This window comes from Mustela nivalis (genome assembly GCF_964662115.1).
Source record: "Mustela nivalis genome assembly, chromosome: 18".
NCBI classification, from domain to species: domain Eukaryota; kingdom Metazoa; phylum Chordata; class Mammalia; order Carnivora; family Mustelidae; genus Mustela; species Mustela nivalis.
Genome location: NC_139037.1, coordinates 7,648,112 through 7,662,150, shown reverse-complemented (window position 1 = coordinate 7,662,150; position 14,039 = coordinate 7,648,112). Strand labels below are relative to the sequence as shown.

The 14,039-nt window shown below is 45.2% G+C and overlaps 1 long non-coding RNA gene across 1 annotated transcript in view; it reads right to left on the bottom strand.

The window, feature by feature from the left end:
* The window catches only part of LOC309853223, a 572,893-nt gene that overhangs the window by 168,890 nt on the left and 389,964 nt on the right, over window positions 1-14,039 (bottom strand). The window lies entirely within an intron of this gene.

Genomic DNA, 14,039 nt, shown 5'->3' with positions numbered 1-14,039 from the left:
TTATAAGAGTCAAGATAGGCATAACATGGTAATGACCCTCAGCAGAATCTTCTATCCATAAATTAGATATTTTTTGTTTGCAAGAGATAGGAGGTCCAATTCAAATTTATTAAAATAAAAAAGGAATATCTGAGCTAATTCAGATGAAAATTCCTAAAATACAATTAGCTTCAGGCCTAGCTTGACCAAGGGGATCACATAGTGACTTCCAGACTCAATTCTTATTTGTCAATTTCCTTACTTTCCTTCTTTTGCCTAGAACCACTGTGGAACAAGGTTGGGTAAATCTGCCCCCTCCAGAGTCACGGGTGGCCAGCAATGGCCCAGAGGTCTATAATTTGGATCCTGTTCTCACCCCCAAACAAATCACAATGACTGGGAAAAGCCAGGCCTTAGTTAGCCAGAACCACAGCACAGGGCCATTCCTGGAGCTAAAGACATATACAGAGAGTAGGGGAGAAACTAGATTCTCTGAAAGACATTGGAGTATGCTAACCAAAGGAACAGTTTAGAAGAGAGACAGATGATCCCTAAAAAAGAAAAGTCTGCCAAAGTATGAGAATTAAGAAATTTAATTAATTAATCAATTTAATTAATTTAAGAATTTCAAGAAGAAAAGACACTGACCCTGAAAAAAACTAGAATCTTGAGGTGATGGACTGATGGCATGTGAGTGGGCATGAAATCTTCAGCAGAAAATGACATATCAGATAAAGGGTTAGTATCCAAAATCTATAAAGAACATATCAACTCAACATCCAAATAACAAATTATCCAATCAAGAAATGGGCAGAAGACATGAACAGACATTTTGGCAAAGAAGACATCCAGATGGCCGACAGACACATGAAAAAGTGCTCCACATCACTCGGCATCAGGGAAATACAAATCAAAACCACAATGAGATACCACGTCACGCCGGTCAGAATGGCTAAAATTAACAAGTCAGGAACTGAGAGATGTTGGTGAGGATGTGGAGAAAGGGGAATGCAAGCTGGTGCAACCACTCTGGAAAACAGCATGGAGGTTCCTCTAAAAGTTGAAAATAGAGCTATCCTACGACCCAGCAATTGCACTACTGGGTATTTACCCTAAAGATACAAACGTAGTGATCTGAAGGGGCACGTGCACCCGAATGTTTATAGCAGCAGTGTCCACAATAGCCAAACTATGGAAAGAACCTAGATGTCCATTAACAGAAGAATGGATAAAGAAGATGTGGTGGGGCACCTGGGTGGCTCAGTGGTTTAAAGCCTCTGCCTTTGGCTCAGGTCATGATCCCCGGAGTCCCGGGTTCAAGCCCTGCATTGGGATCTCTGTTCAGCCTGGAGCCTGCTTCCTCCTCTTTCTCTGCCTACTTCTTTGCCTACTTGTGATCTCTGTCTGTCAAATAAATAAATAAAATCTTAAAAAAAAAAAAAAAGAAGATGTGGTATATATATATATATACCACATCTTCTTTTATATATATATATATACACAATGGAATACTTTGCAGCCACCAAAAGAAAAGAAATCTTGCCATTTGCAATGATGTGGATGGAACTAGAGTAGAGGGCATTATGTTGAGTGAAATAAGTCAATCAGAGAAGGACAATTATCATATGATTGCCCTGATATGAGGAATTTCAGAGGCAATGTGGTGGGTTTGGGGGGTAGGGAAGGAAAAATGAAACAAGATGGGATTGAGAGGGAGACAAACCATAAGAGACTCTTGATCTCACAAAACAAACTGAGGGCTTGCCGGGGTGGGAGGGCAGGGAGTCTGGAGAGCCTGGTTGGGCTGTGGATATTGGGGAGGGTATGTGCTATGGTGAGTGCTGTGAAGTCTGTAAACCTGGCGATTCACAGACCTTTACCCCTGGGGCTAATAATACATTATATGTTAATAAAAAATAAAAAATTAAAATTAAAATAAATAAGTTAAGGGATATCAGAAAATTTAAAAAAAAAAAAAGAAAGAAAAAAATCTTCAGTAAAAACTCCAGCAGTTGTTCTTAATGTCTTCAGTCACAAAAAGAGGCAAAATAGGAAAAAGTGACTTATCCAAAGAGCATTTTTATCAACACTGGGCCTCAGAGTTTCTGAGTTGCTGTTCAACCCTGCGCCACCTTACTCCTCCTTACTCTGAGAGTCACAATGTAGTCCCATACGCGGTCCCAGTCTCCCTTTGGCAGGCTTCCTCACAGAAATGGATTCAAGTACAGACACGCAGAGAAGGAGCACCAAGGGCCAAGATGCAAATACCACATTCGCTCCTCTTCCCTCCCTTGGGCACACAGACAGCACTGCACACTCTGTCCAGATGTCACTCTTATGGGTCTCAAACTCACCCTCCAGGAAGCTTCCAGGGAGCTCCACTGATCACTCACAGATGACCCCTGAGGCAAAAACCCATTTGCCACTTCTCTAGTGGGTTCCTCTATCCCACTGCCACCCTGTCCCAGTGAAACCTTTCACGAGCAGTCTCCACAGCATGGCACTGCATGAAGGTGTAGGTTGCTCAGTCAGATTGATCTCTGTGCAACTGTCAGAGGCAGTCCCTGAGACAAGGATTTGGTGCAAGTACTGGGGGTAATCTCTGGACAGGCTGGAAGGAGACTGGGCAGGGAAGGAAAGGGAGCATGTAAAGGAATACAGATCAGTTGTCAAGGGAGGGCCCACTGGAGGTAACTGGAGGTCACCCTCCCGGGGACCCTGGGAGCTTGTGCAGAACAGAAAGCAGCATTGGCATTCTCCTGCCCGGAGTCTGAGGCAAAGGAGCCTCCCCTGTAGGCGCTGGTTGAGGGAGGCTGGTGCCAGCAGCTGATGGTCAGGTTAGTGCACATTCAGAACGTACAGGGGCAGAGCCCTGAGGGCCTCTGTCATTCCCCACAATACACTGGGGTTGTGAAATGAGCCCTATATCTCTGAGCTTCCTTATTCCTACTTACCAGACGAGGAAAGCAACACCTGTCCCGTAGGGTTACTGTACAGCTTCGCTGGCTAAAGGTCGCGAGCATTGGCATTTGGGAGACACCTAGACAGCGCTAGTTATCTCCCCCTTGCCATGTACTTTGGCGAGCCCAGAGGAGAAACTGGATTTACAGGACCCCTAACGGAGAGGCAGAACACATTCCCCAACCCAGGACAGAGGAGACACGTAGGGTGAATTCACTGCTTGCGGTTTCCTCACTTCAAACACAAACACAAACGGATGACGCTGTCTTGGTCAAAATCAGCACGAGGTGCTTCATTTATTTAATTGGATTTAATCTTTCTGTTTAATAAATACTAGAAGGAGACAATTAAGCAAAAATGGTGAAAGCATTTATCAAACTGAAGGAAGAACCAAGCTCAGGGCTGAAGCCGGATTTTAGAGCTGTGGGGAAGGGGACAGGTGGGGTGAGAGCCAAGAAGAATAATCACGTTTGCTGCCCCTGGCCACTGAGAGCTGTCAGCATCTCTTCACAATGTCCTCTATCATCCCTGTCGCTTCTCACACTTCCATAATGCTGTACAATCATTTCCCTCTGCCTAAAGTTCCTTCTACTTTTCTACATGCCAAACTTCAGCCAGTCTTTCAAGGGGCAGACTTCTCTTCCTGCTACAGCCCTGTAGGTCTCCTGGGCTTCTGGAACCACAGCACCCTTGGCAGATCACTGTGAAAGAGAAGTCAACAGACAGTGGGAGTGCCATGTGATCACCCCGGTCTCCTCCCTTGCACTGGCCATGAGGAGGGACAGGAATTCACGAACACGGAGCACGGACCAAGCACCACCTACGGCGTGGGCTCGAGGAGCTGCCGAGGGGCTGATGTCTCTGTGGGTTCACGTTGCAAAGGCCATTTCTGGGAGACGATGGACTAGGAGGGGACTTGAGAAGTATGTAGGGTCAGGCAGGCTGTGGATAGGAAGGAAGGTGAGCTGAGTGCCAGAGGTGGAAGCGGAGAGGCATGCAGAAGGAGCAGTCGCAGAATGGGGGGGGGGTGCAGTAGGAAGTTAATGGGGAAAATGGGGCACACACAGTCCATGGACAAACAGTCAAGCTTTTTCCCCCACAGCAATGTTATCAAATGACCTGAAAAAGGGGGATTTTGGAGACATTAACCTTTCCAGGCTGTGCCAGGGTGACCGTATGAAGACAAATGAGCTGGAGCACCATTGCAGCGAATCACAGGTATGAGCTACAGGCATTTTTGGGCAGCAGAAGGCACCCGGGCATTGAAATCAAAGCGGCCCCATGTGCGTCCAGGAAGTTCTATCAGCTAGAACGCTATTCTGTGTTCTTCTCGTGTAATAACTCACTTAATCCTGGAAACAGCCCTATTAGATAACTTGATGACTACTACTGTAGTCTCCAGGTTTTTCGTTTGTTTGTTTGTTTGTTTTACAGATGAAAGAAAGGAGATGATGAGAGCTGAAGTCCTTTGCTCAAGGTCACACCATCACTGCAGGGCAGCATCAGGATTCCAAAGTGGACAGGGTGTCCCCAAACCCACGCCTCCACCACAACCCTGAGCCATAAAGACCTGGCTTCAAACCCCAGCCCTTCAGCACACCGGTTTTGTGAGTTTGGAGACTGACTTCTGAATCTTAGTGACCTTATCTGTCCAGTGGGGGCAATGCAACCTGTCTCATGCCAGTGGCATCTAAATGACATAATTCTGAGTGCAGAGCTAAGCACCTTAAGGCTTTAATCAATGCTAATTTCCCTTGTTTCAGTTGGTCACCCTTTTAACTGAAACCTATCATTAAGAAAGCAGAAGTCCTCTTACCCCCAGCCAGGGAGGAGGGTGTCAAATCAGGGCAGAGCAGTCTTCTCTCCTGTGTTCACCCTGCAGCCCCTCCCTCCAAGCCCACCCACTTCTGAGATAGGGCTGATTTCTCCCTTAACTCAGTTCATTTCAGGTCTCCACCCATGGAAGAAACACAGGAATCTGTGGCAGTGAACTCAGCAACATTTGTTCCCCAGCCCAAGAATAAACAGAGAAAGCAAGCTCCTGCATCTTCAGAAGTGCATTTACTGTACTCGAAACAGATGAATTCTCTCTGTTTGCATTAATCGCATGACTATTTGGTCCAATTATTCTTACCACTTCAGCAATCATGGTGTGCTTGTTCAAGAAGAAAGAAATAACAACAGCTTATCTTGTTGAGAGCAAAGAACAAACAGTGAAAAATCAGGGTCCGCTCCTAAATGCTACACTTGCTGTCATCGTGCTAAAGAGATGATTCATGTTCTCATAGCAACTCGGGTGAACAAAAAAAAAAAAAAAAAAAAGTCGGGGGGATGGTTCTGAAAAGGATTCAGTTGCAATGGTTAAAAACCTTTTCAAAATCAGTCCAAATGCAGATAAAACTCTATTTTTATCACCCTGCTCCACTCTGCTCACCCCCTCCCCAATCACATCTTCCTACTTTGACCAGTTCACACTGGCTTAAGTAATTCTTTCAAATAACACATTTCATTAAAATAGGGTCCCCTGTCTATAGAACCCCTGCGGACTGATTCTGTTTTCCGGGGACAAACAGGTTGGTGCAGAAAGAACTGTTGAAAAGGAAGTGCAAGGCTGCTGAAGGTAACAGATGGTGGACACTGCCCTTCCCATCACAGGCAATCAGAGGGGCCTGTGTGTGCAGACAGCGTCCCTCGCATCCTGCACTGTGCCTTTTTCCTCTATGAACTTTCCTCCAGTAAGCTCCAGCAACCAGTAAGTACCTAAGGGAAATGATTATTTTTTCACAGTTGTCGTCTTGAACCAACATGGACTCCATTTCCTGACCTATTACTGGAATCCTTGGCTCTTGACTTCCTCCATCACCTCTTGGTGAACCTCTGAGACAATCAGTGTTTGTCTTGGAACCAACCCTTGTTCTTCTTCTTTGGAACCAACCAGAGCAGAGCTGTGTCTGCTACTGACATCTTTAGTAACATAAAGCTTAATGCAGTCTGGTTGCTAAGAGTGTACCCTGGTACCAGCCAACGAAATTTGGCTGTGGTGCCACAATCCAGAATAATAAGTCAAGGGGTTTACTCTCAATGAACCATCATTGTCTGTTGGGACTAGGGCAGGAGAACAATGGTATCCACATCTATAAAGGAGCAGGAGGGTCTAGACCTCTTCTACCTTGTCAATACAAGTAGGTTGCAGAATAACTTGAATGGGTATCTTTTTTTTTTTTTCAGATTTTATTTATTTATTTGACAGAGATTACAAGTAGTCAGAGAAGCAGACAGAGAGAAAGGAGGAAGCAGGTTCTTCGCTGAGCAGAGAGCCCGATGCGGAGCTCGATCCCAAGACCCTGAGACCATGACCTGAGCTGAAGGCAGAGGCTTTAACCCACTGAGCCACCCGGGAGCCCCTTGAATGGGTATCTTATTTGCAGGCAAACAGAGAGAGAAATTTGGACTCCCAACACATGTGCACTGAGAGAGAATAAGAAGTAATTGGGTGACAGTTGGTAAGTTGTGTGGACAAATCTCGAAGAATCATTGAGAATTTGTAAAAAGAACTAAATTAACTTTAGCAAGTTCAGGGGTTTAACAGATAGAGTTTTGTTTTTTTGTTGTTGTGTTTTGTTCTGTTTTTTAATGGCACTGTAGGACTTTAAGATTCATAAGGTCTCTGTTCTGCAAAAGATTCAGCTCACCAAAATAAGCATTTTTTGATGTACTCCAAACTAAACCTTCTGGTTAGAAGTATGGTGAATAAGACAGTTTCTTCCCACCATTGATGTATATTTAAAAGTGAATACAGAAGGGTATATACTAAATTATAACAAAATCAACAACAGACATAGATACAAAGCATAGATATGACATAAAATATGGATATCATGCTGTTGGGCAGGAAGTGACATCCCAAGAAGACATCTCTGAGGAGATGATGCCTAAGAAGGGTTTTGAAGGATGAAGAGGAGTTTGCCAAATGTGCAAGGGGAGTGGAAGTATAGTCTAGGTAGAGGAAACGAGATCTTCAAAGGAGACAAATTCTGTAAACATATACACGTGACCTGGCAGATTTGGATGAGCCTGTTGACCATGGTGAGAGGACTGGCCTTCTCCCTGCCTCAATCTGCCAACGGGAGGAATGAGGGCAAAAGAGTAGCTGGTTGCTGATTTTTCTAATCCCTCTTCCCCCACCAGACTGAGAGGACTTTGAGAAAAGACCTCAGATCTTTATGAAGAAAAGAAAGAGGGAAAGAGAAGTGGAGAGAAAGAGAAAAAAAAAAAAAAAAGGAAGAGAGAGGGAGACAGGGACAGAGCAACACAGAAGGACACGGAAAGAGAGAGGAAAATCATTTTTAGAAAAGAAAGAAAAGGAGAATGAGAAAAAGAGATAGTAAAAAGGGAGGGAGGGAGAGAGGAAAGAAGGAGAAAAAGAAGGGAGGACAGGCAGGCAGGCAGGCAGGGAAAGAGAAGGAACACACACTGCTGGGGACCTGAGTGAAGAGAGAAAGTGTGGTGGGGGCAGCAGAACCCAGGCTGTCCCCCTTACCCCTGCACAGCCTCTCCTGCTGCCTCTAAGCCTGGCCCTCACCCTCCCTTCCACCCAGTCTCTCACAGGGCCCACAGGCCCTCACGGCAGTCTCAGGGAGAGGTTCCCCTTTTTCTGGAGCCTTGGCGTGGAGCCTCCGTGAACAAGCTCAGAACCCACAGGCAACAAGCTGGGGCCTGCCAAAAGGCTCAGCTTCCTCGTCTGCGTGGCTTTGGTGTCAAAGGAGGCTTTCCTGGGACTTCAGAGAGCGTGTGCTGTTCCACGGCCCTGCACATACCCACCGGCGTTAAATCCAGGCACTGTCTTAGGGACAAGGGGGCTAAGGTCAGGGCTGGTGTGCACATTAGCATTTGACAGAGGAGGGAGAAAGACCAGAGAAGGCCATGGGCATTGCTTACCCCACCATAAAGATTCAGGGGTTGGTAGAGTGTATGGATAAGGCTCTAAGAGTGCCTGCAGTGAATCCTGACCCTAGCTTTTGAGAGCGGGAACAGTCTTATGCAAGTTACTGAACCACCTGTGCCTCCGTTTCCCCATCCAACAAATGGGAGATACTTAACAGTACTAACTAATTTTGGTTCTTTTGAGGATTAAATGAAACTGCTTACCCATTTAACATATATTAATTGAATATCTACTATGACCTCAGGACACTTCTCTTGGAGCTGACTCAGGGGGAAGAGTAACCATAAACGTAATAGTAAAAGCAGCATGTAAGCTGTTGAGCACAGTGCCTGGCACACACGGCTGTGAGAAATGTGTGCTGTGACTAACTGGGTGCGGATCTGTCACAGAACTTCACTTCTATTCCCACCACTTTGAAGCTTCAAGACAGGATCACCCAGTAGGTAATGCTCTTGTCCTTTTACAAATGAAGACACTGAACTCAGAGGGTCGAGGTGGGCTTATCTCAGGTAAAATAATCAGCAAATAAGGGAGCCAAGTCTGAACACAGAGCCGTCAGACTAAAACCCACGCTCTCGCTATGGTGTCGCTGCGTCTACACAACTATAGGGGACACAGAGCCCCACGCTCTCGCTATGGTGTCGCTGCGTCTACACAACTATAGGGGACACAGAGCCGTCAGACTAAAACCCACGCTCTCGCTACGGTGTCACTGCGTCGACACAACTATCGGGGACACAGGGCCGTCAGACTAAACCCCACGCTCTCGCTACGGTGTCGCTGTGTCTACACAACTGTTTATCGGGGGTAATTCTGGCTTCAGTGGAGCACAGGAAGCCCTTGTTGCACGTGCTCAGACTTCTGCTAGAGTCACGGCTGGGATGTTAGTTATCCTTTCCCCTCAGAGCTCCCAAAGCATCCCTTGCAGTATTGAAGAAAAACACCGGTTTCTCTCTTTGACCAGGAAATATCATGGGCCAAGATCCATCAGAGAAGAGAGAAAGGTAAGAGGGGAGGAAGGAAAATCCAGATTCTAACTACCTGAATTTCTATGCGAGGCATTCAGTGCTCCTTTCACAAAGAAGTAAAGAAACACAATGTGATGGATACTGAGAGGGAATGGGGCTCAATTTACAGCGAGTGTGTCAGGCCCCATATACTGGAGGTTACCTCGAGCCATGCTTGGCTCGAGCCTATTGAGAGGAAGCTGGTTGGAGCCAACAGGTGGGGGCACTGGATGTGGAGGAGAGGGAGACATGAGGTATCTGCAGAACACACCAGTTGGAGCTGGCGTCTCTGGGATGTCGCTGAAATCCCAAATCAGCTAATGTCCGATCTGGGCATAAACGACACTATATAAAATAGTTATCACTAAATTAGCATTTATTAAAAGCCTGTAATCCTTATCCTTGCTCAGGAAGAGTGTGTGTCTGTATGTGTGTGTGTGTGTCCTGTAAGCCCTTTTTATAAACACCCTCCTAATTTATTTTTGATCAGACTGAACATGGGCCAAACCTCTTTAGCTAATATTGACATTGGCTGGGTGTCAGAGGTCCAGGATTTGGAGAAACCGGAAGAGCTTGCTGTTGTTTAGCTTTCTTCCTTTCTCCTCCTCCTCCTCCTTTTTTTTTTTTTTTAAAATTTAACGTAACTATGTTTGAAGCACCCCCACAGTTAAAACCTGACTTTTGAACTCTACCCTTCCTTTATCCTTTCTCTCAATTCTGAGTATGGTGTCCTGTTCTAACTTGCTTATTTCTTCAAATGATTTCACTGACACCAAATGTGCTTCTAATTCTTGTCCCTGGTGGATCTGAGACAGTTTCAAAAAAGTGGGTAAAGCACAAAATAATAAAATAAATAAAGAAATTGGTTAAAATGAGGAAACAAGGGTAGAGACATACATAAATCAATAAAATTGACATACAAATAGTTACTCCTATGATCCTGTGCGATTTCCAGAAGTGAGGTACAAATATGACTGAGTTATCTAGCTCTCAAGGCAAGAGATACATCTTCGTGACAAAGTTTGCACTGCCCCTAAGATACACCAAACTAAGCAAAGCACAGCATTTCCTTATACTGAGACCAAAGGAAATTTCTACTATGATAGACTGAAAATCATCTTCAGCAGTACCAGTTCAGTCAATGCAAAGTTTTCCATGTGATCATATTACAGCCCCCAAATCAAGCCTCAGGCAAGAGGCCAGGACAAATGGGTAAGAGTGGGCCATTTTCTGATAGTTTGGGCAGGGCCCCTGCTCCATAAGCCTGGTGGCAGCCTTCCTGTTCCCTTCAGCCGGGGATGGGCACCTGCTGGTACTCCACAGTAACACTTACCACCCTTACAAAATCACCGAGGACCCTTATTTCTATCATTAGACTGTAAGGTCCAGAAGGGTAGGCGCATGGCCCTAGTGTTCATGTCCTATCTCCAGACTTTCCCATGGCCCCCCACAATACCACAGCAATTACTCAATAAACAACATGTTGAATGAATGCATGAAAAGACAAACAGAAGAAAGAACTAATGCAAGAGAACTATTTTGGAGGAGAATCAACATGTAATAATGGCTAACCTTTTGGGCAGCAAATATTTGTATTGTGAAGATTATGCTTCTGATATAGACCCCACCCCTCCCCAAAATGGTCTGATCCAACTCAGCTTCTCTCCTATTTGGCATCTCATCCAATCTCCAGTCAACATCCCATTTTTATCTCTATTTTCCCATGAACAAGTAACACGGGTGCGTTTTCGCTGCCGTGCTCCCACCCTAGTGTACCAAGAGGTACCTGCCTTCTTGGTGGAAATCTTTTTCTTAAAAACATTTGATGTAGCAGATCTCTGGCCAAGAGTTGTTGAAAATAACCATCAGCTGGCAACTTGCTTCCTTCAAGGCCTTTGAGGCTTCCAGGAAAACTCAACACCAAGCATAAGTTGGAAGAAGGAGCCCAGCCTGCATTTCTAGCCTCACTTCCAAGCCGCCAGCATTTTTAATGAGAAATGAAGCCAGTGTCAGACAAGGAGGAGAAGAAGGGGACATTTTGAAACTGAGAAGAGATATATATAAACCAGCAGCCTGACCGCATTATCTAAACTGCTATTTTATAGCCATATTATGCACTCAATTAAAAAAATGTTGAATGTAAAAAATTTATAAAGATAAGGCACTGGTAAGGGGGTGAAACTCCAGAGGGGCTTTTCTTTCCCCTCCTATTAGATACTTTCCTTGATTCTAAGACTGAAAACGCTACAGTCAGCACCAACTTAATTCCACATTGCAATTAGGGTCATGCATTAAACCAGGCCTCTGAACACGACTACCCAAAGGAACTCAGAGACTAAATGAAAACCAGACGTGTGGCCAGAGTAGTTGGCACCAGCCGGGATCCCAATATATAGTAACAGTATAGATTTAAAATGAAAATTAAAAGCAGTCATTACAGTTAAATTGATGTCATATTCGCCAGCTGTTTATTCAAAAGGAAAAGAAAGGGAGTGATGTGGGCATTCTGAAAGCTGCTTCGCCAACTGTGCCTCTAGTTTAAAGAAGGCATGTGAGCTATTTGTTTAGTAGAGAGAGAGCTTCACAGCACACCTTTTATTTCTGGCTCAAGCTCGTGCTTTTTAAAGTCGAGCTTGGGGCTTCTTAATCTGGAACTTAGATCGGAATCACCCCACTTTCTTTCAACGCCTGCATGCGGATTGCCTAGACCCACACTGCAGATTCTGCTCCTCCAGGTGGGAGGTGGGACTCGGGAATCTGGATCGTGAGAGCTCTCTGCGGATGCTTCTAAAACTACTCTGGGCTGAAGACAGTTGAGGTCCCAACTTCGGTCTCAGGGTAGCTGGCCCGACCCGTGAACTTGGGGTTCGCTCCTGCTAAAACCCCTTTCCCTTTCTCTTCACACCTTATCAGCAATTTAACCCATTGGAATACAAATGCTTAGGAGGCCAGGACCTTGCCTGCTGCGTTCAGACAGCATCCATAGCCGGGTCCTCACTTTGCATGCTGTTGGCCCTCGAGAGACGAATTTAAGAATGAACGGCTAGGTCGTGTAACACACCCTGTCTTTAGGAGGCAACAGGAGAAAAACTCTGCGGGCAGCCAGTGCTCAGATTTGGGGTACTTGAGCAACTGCCAGGCAGAAGAATCTTCTAAGTTGTGTGATCCCACTACTCACAAATGTAGCCTTCTAACACGGATGCCTTATTCTAAGAGCACCCAGGGAGAGGTGAAAATGTGCCAGTCTCAGAGCCCCATTCCCAGAAACTGTTTCAGTGAACTGACCTGGGCTGGGTGTCAGGCATCAGTACTGCTTAGAAGCCTCTAGGGAAGTTTTCATTTATAGCAAATCTGAGAATCAGTCCTCTGCTCTTTGTATAAAACTCTAAGGTTGAGGTGCTTTGGGGGAAAGCAGAAAACAGACACCTTAGAGCTCTCACTCCTCAACCACCAGACCAACAGAAGAGCCACTTGTGAGCAGTGCAGATGCTCAGCCCTCTCCCCGGGGTCTTGGCATGAACATGCACTATGATGAGGTTCTAGGTGATGGGTGCGGGTCCTGAGGTTCCCAGAGAGCTGATCTCGGAGGTGAGCTAGCTAACACGCTCACGTAGCAGCTGTGCCTTGAGACCCAGTCACCGGCTATCTTGAGTTGGGCGGGCCACAGTCAGGAACACAATAGCACATGTCCAGACACATCTTTCTTCTATCTGGCTAAAGCAAAGTTCATCTTCGGAGCTCCCAGCCTCCCAGCTGTGTGTGGGACCCCCTTTCTTGGCAGAGGCCCTCAGAGGCTTTTTTCCGTCAGTTACTCTGAAGAGCTTTCTTTCACACTAAAGTGAACATCACTGTCAGAAGCACAGGGAGTTTCCACTTTGGGCAATGAGGGTTTGAGCCTCGGCCTTGCCACGCACTGGCTGTGAAAACTTGAGCAAGTCACTGAAGCTCGACCTGATCCTCAGCTTCCTCGTCCATAAAAAAAGAACAATGGTCCCTGCAAGGCCCATCCTGCAGGGCTGCTTCCAGGATCAAATCAGGTAATTTACATAAACAAAGGGAGGTGTAATTATCATCACTGCATTTGTATGACTCACAGCGTTCCAAGTCCATAAAAGCCTTGTTTGGGGAGGACGGAGAGGTGCAGGTGTATGTGCAATCTCAAGATTGCACCGTGAAATTGTCCTTTGAGAATTCAGGGCCAGGAGAAAGCTTTCCTTTTCCAACGAACTATATGAATCCTCGACATTTAAAAAAGACCCATATGATCCAAATATGTGTTCTTTTTCTGCCTTAACGACCAGGGAGCTTGGAGTTAAATTAAGTAGTTTATGGCAATCACTAGCTCTTTTCGATTCTTCCATAGCAAACCACCTAAAGTATTTTTTCTAAAGTAGGTTAAGTATAAATCAATGATAATAATAGTATTAACACCAGGAACACATATTTACATAATGTTTTGGTCAGCGTTCATCTGTTTAAACAGCACTGTCCAATAAAGTTATAATGTAAGTCTTTTGTGTAATGTTAAATATTCTAGTAATCACAATGAAAAAAGTAAAAAGGAGCAGGTGGGATTTATTTTAGTATATGTAAGCCAATACAGGCAAAATATTATCACTGCAAAATGTAATCAATATAAAACATCACTGATGTATTTTACATTATTTTTTGTACTTTGTCTTCAAAGTACAAAAACTGATACATTGGATTTACAGTCCTTCTCCACCGGGACCGGGCATGTTTCAAGAGCTCTACATCCACATGTGACAGCGACTGCCATATTGGACAGCAAAGGCTCTGGACAGTAATCTTCAGGCGAGAGAGCTGTAATCACATCTATTTCTCACACGCATGTTTTGTGCTTCATAAACATTGTTAATTACGTTAAGAATACTTTGAGTTAGAGACCACCTTTCCTTTACAGATGAGAAAACAGTTATTCCGAGAAAGTAGGACAATACGTCCAAAATTGAAAGGCAGAGCCGGAACCCAAACCCAGACCGCCAAACCAGGACCCATAATCACCATTCTCCAGTGTCTTCTGATGAACAGATCTAAGAGCATAACTGATATCAGGGGACTTTAAGATGTAGCCCCAGTGGGGTCTAGCTCTCTGCCTGAGCTCAACCCTACCTCCCTCCATATGA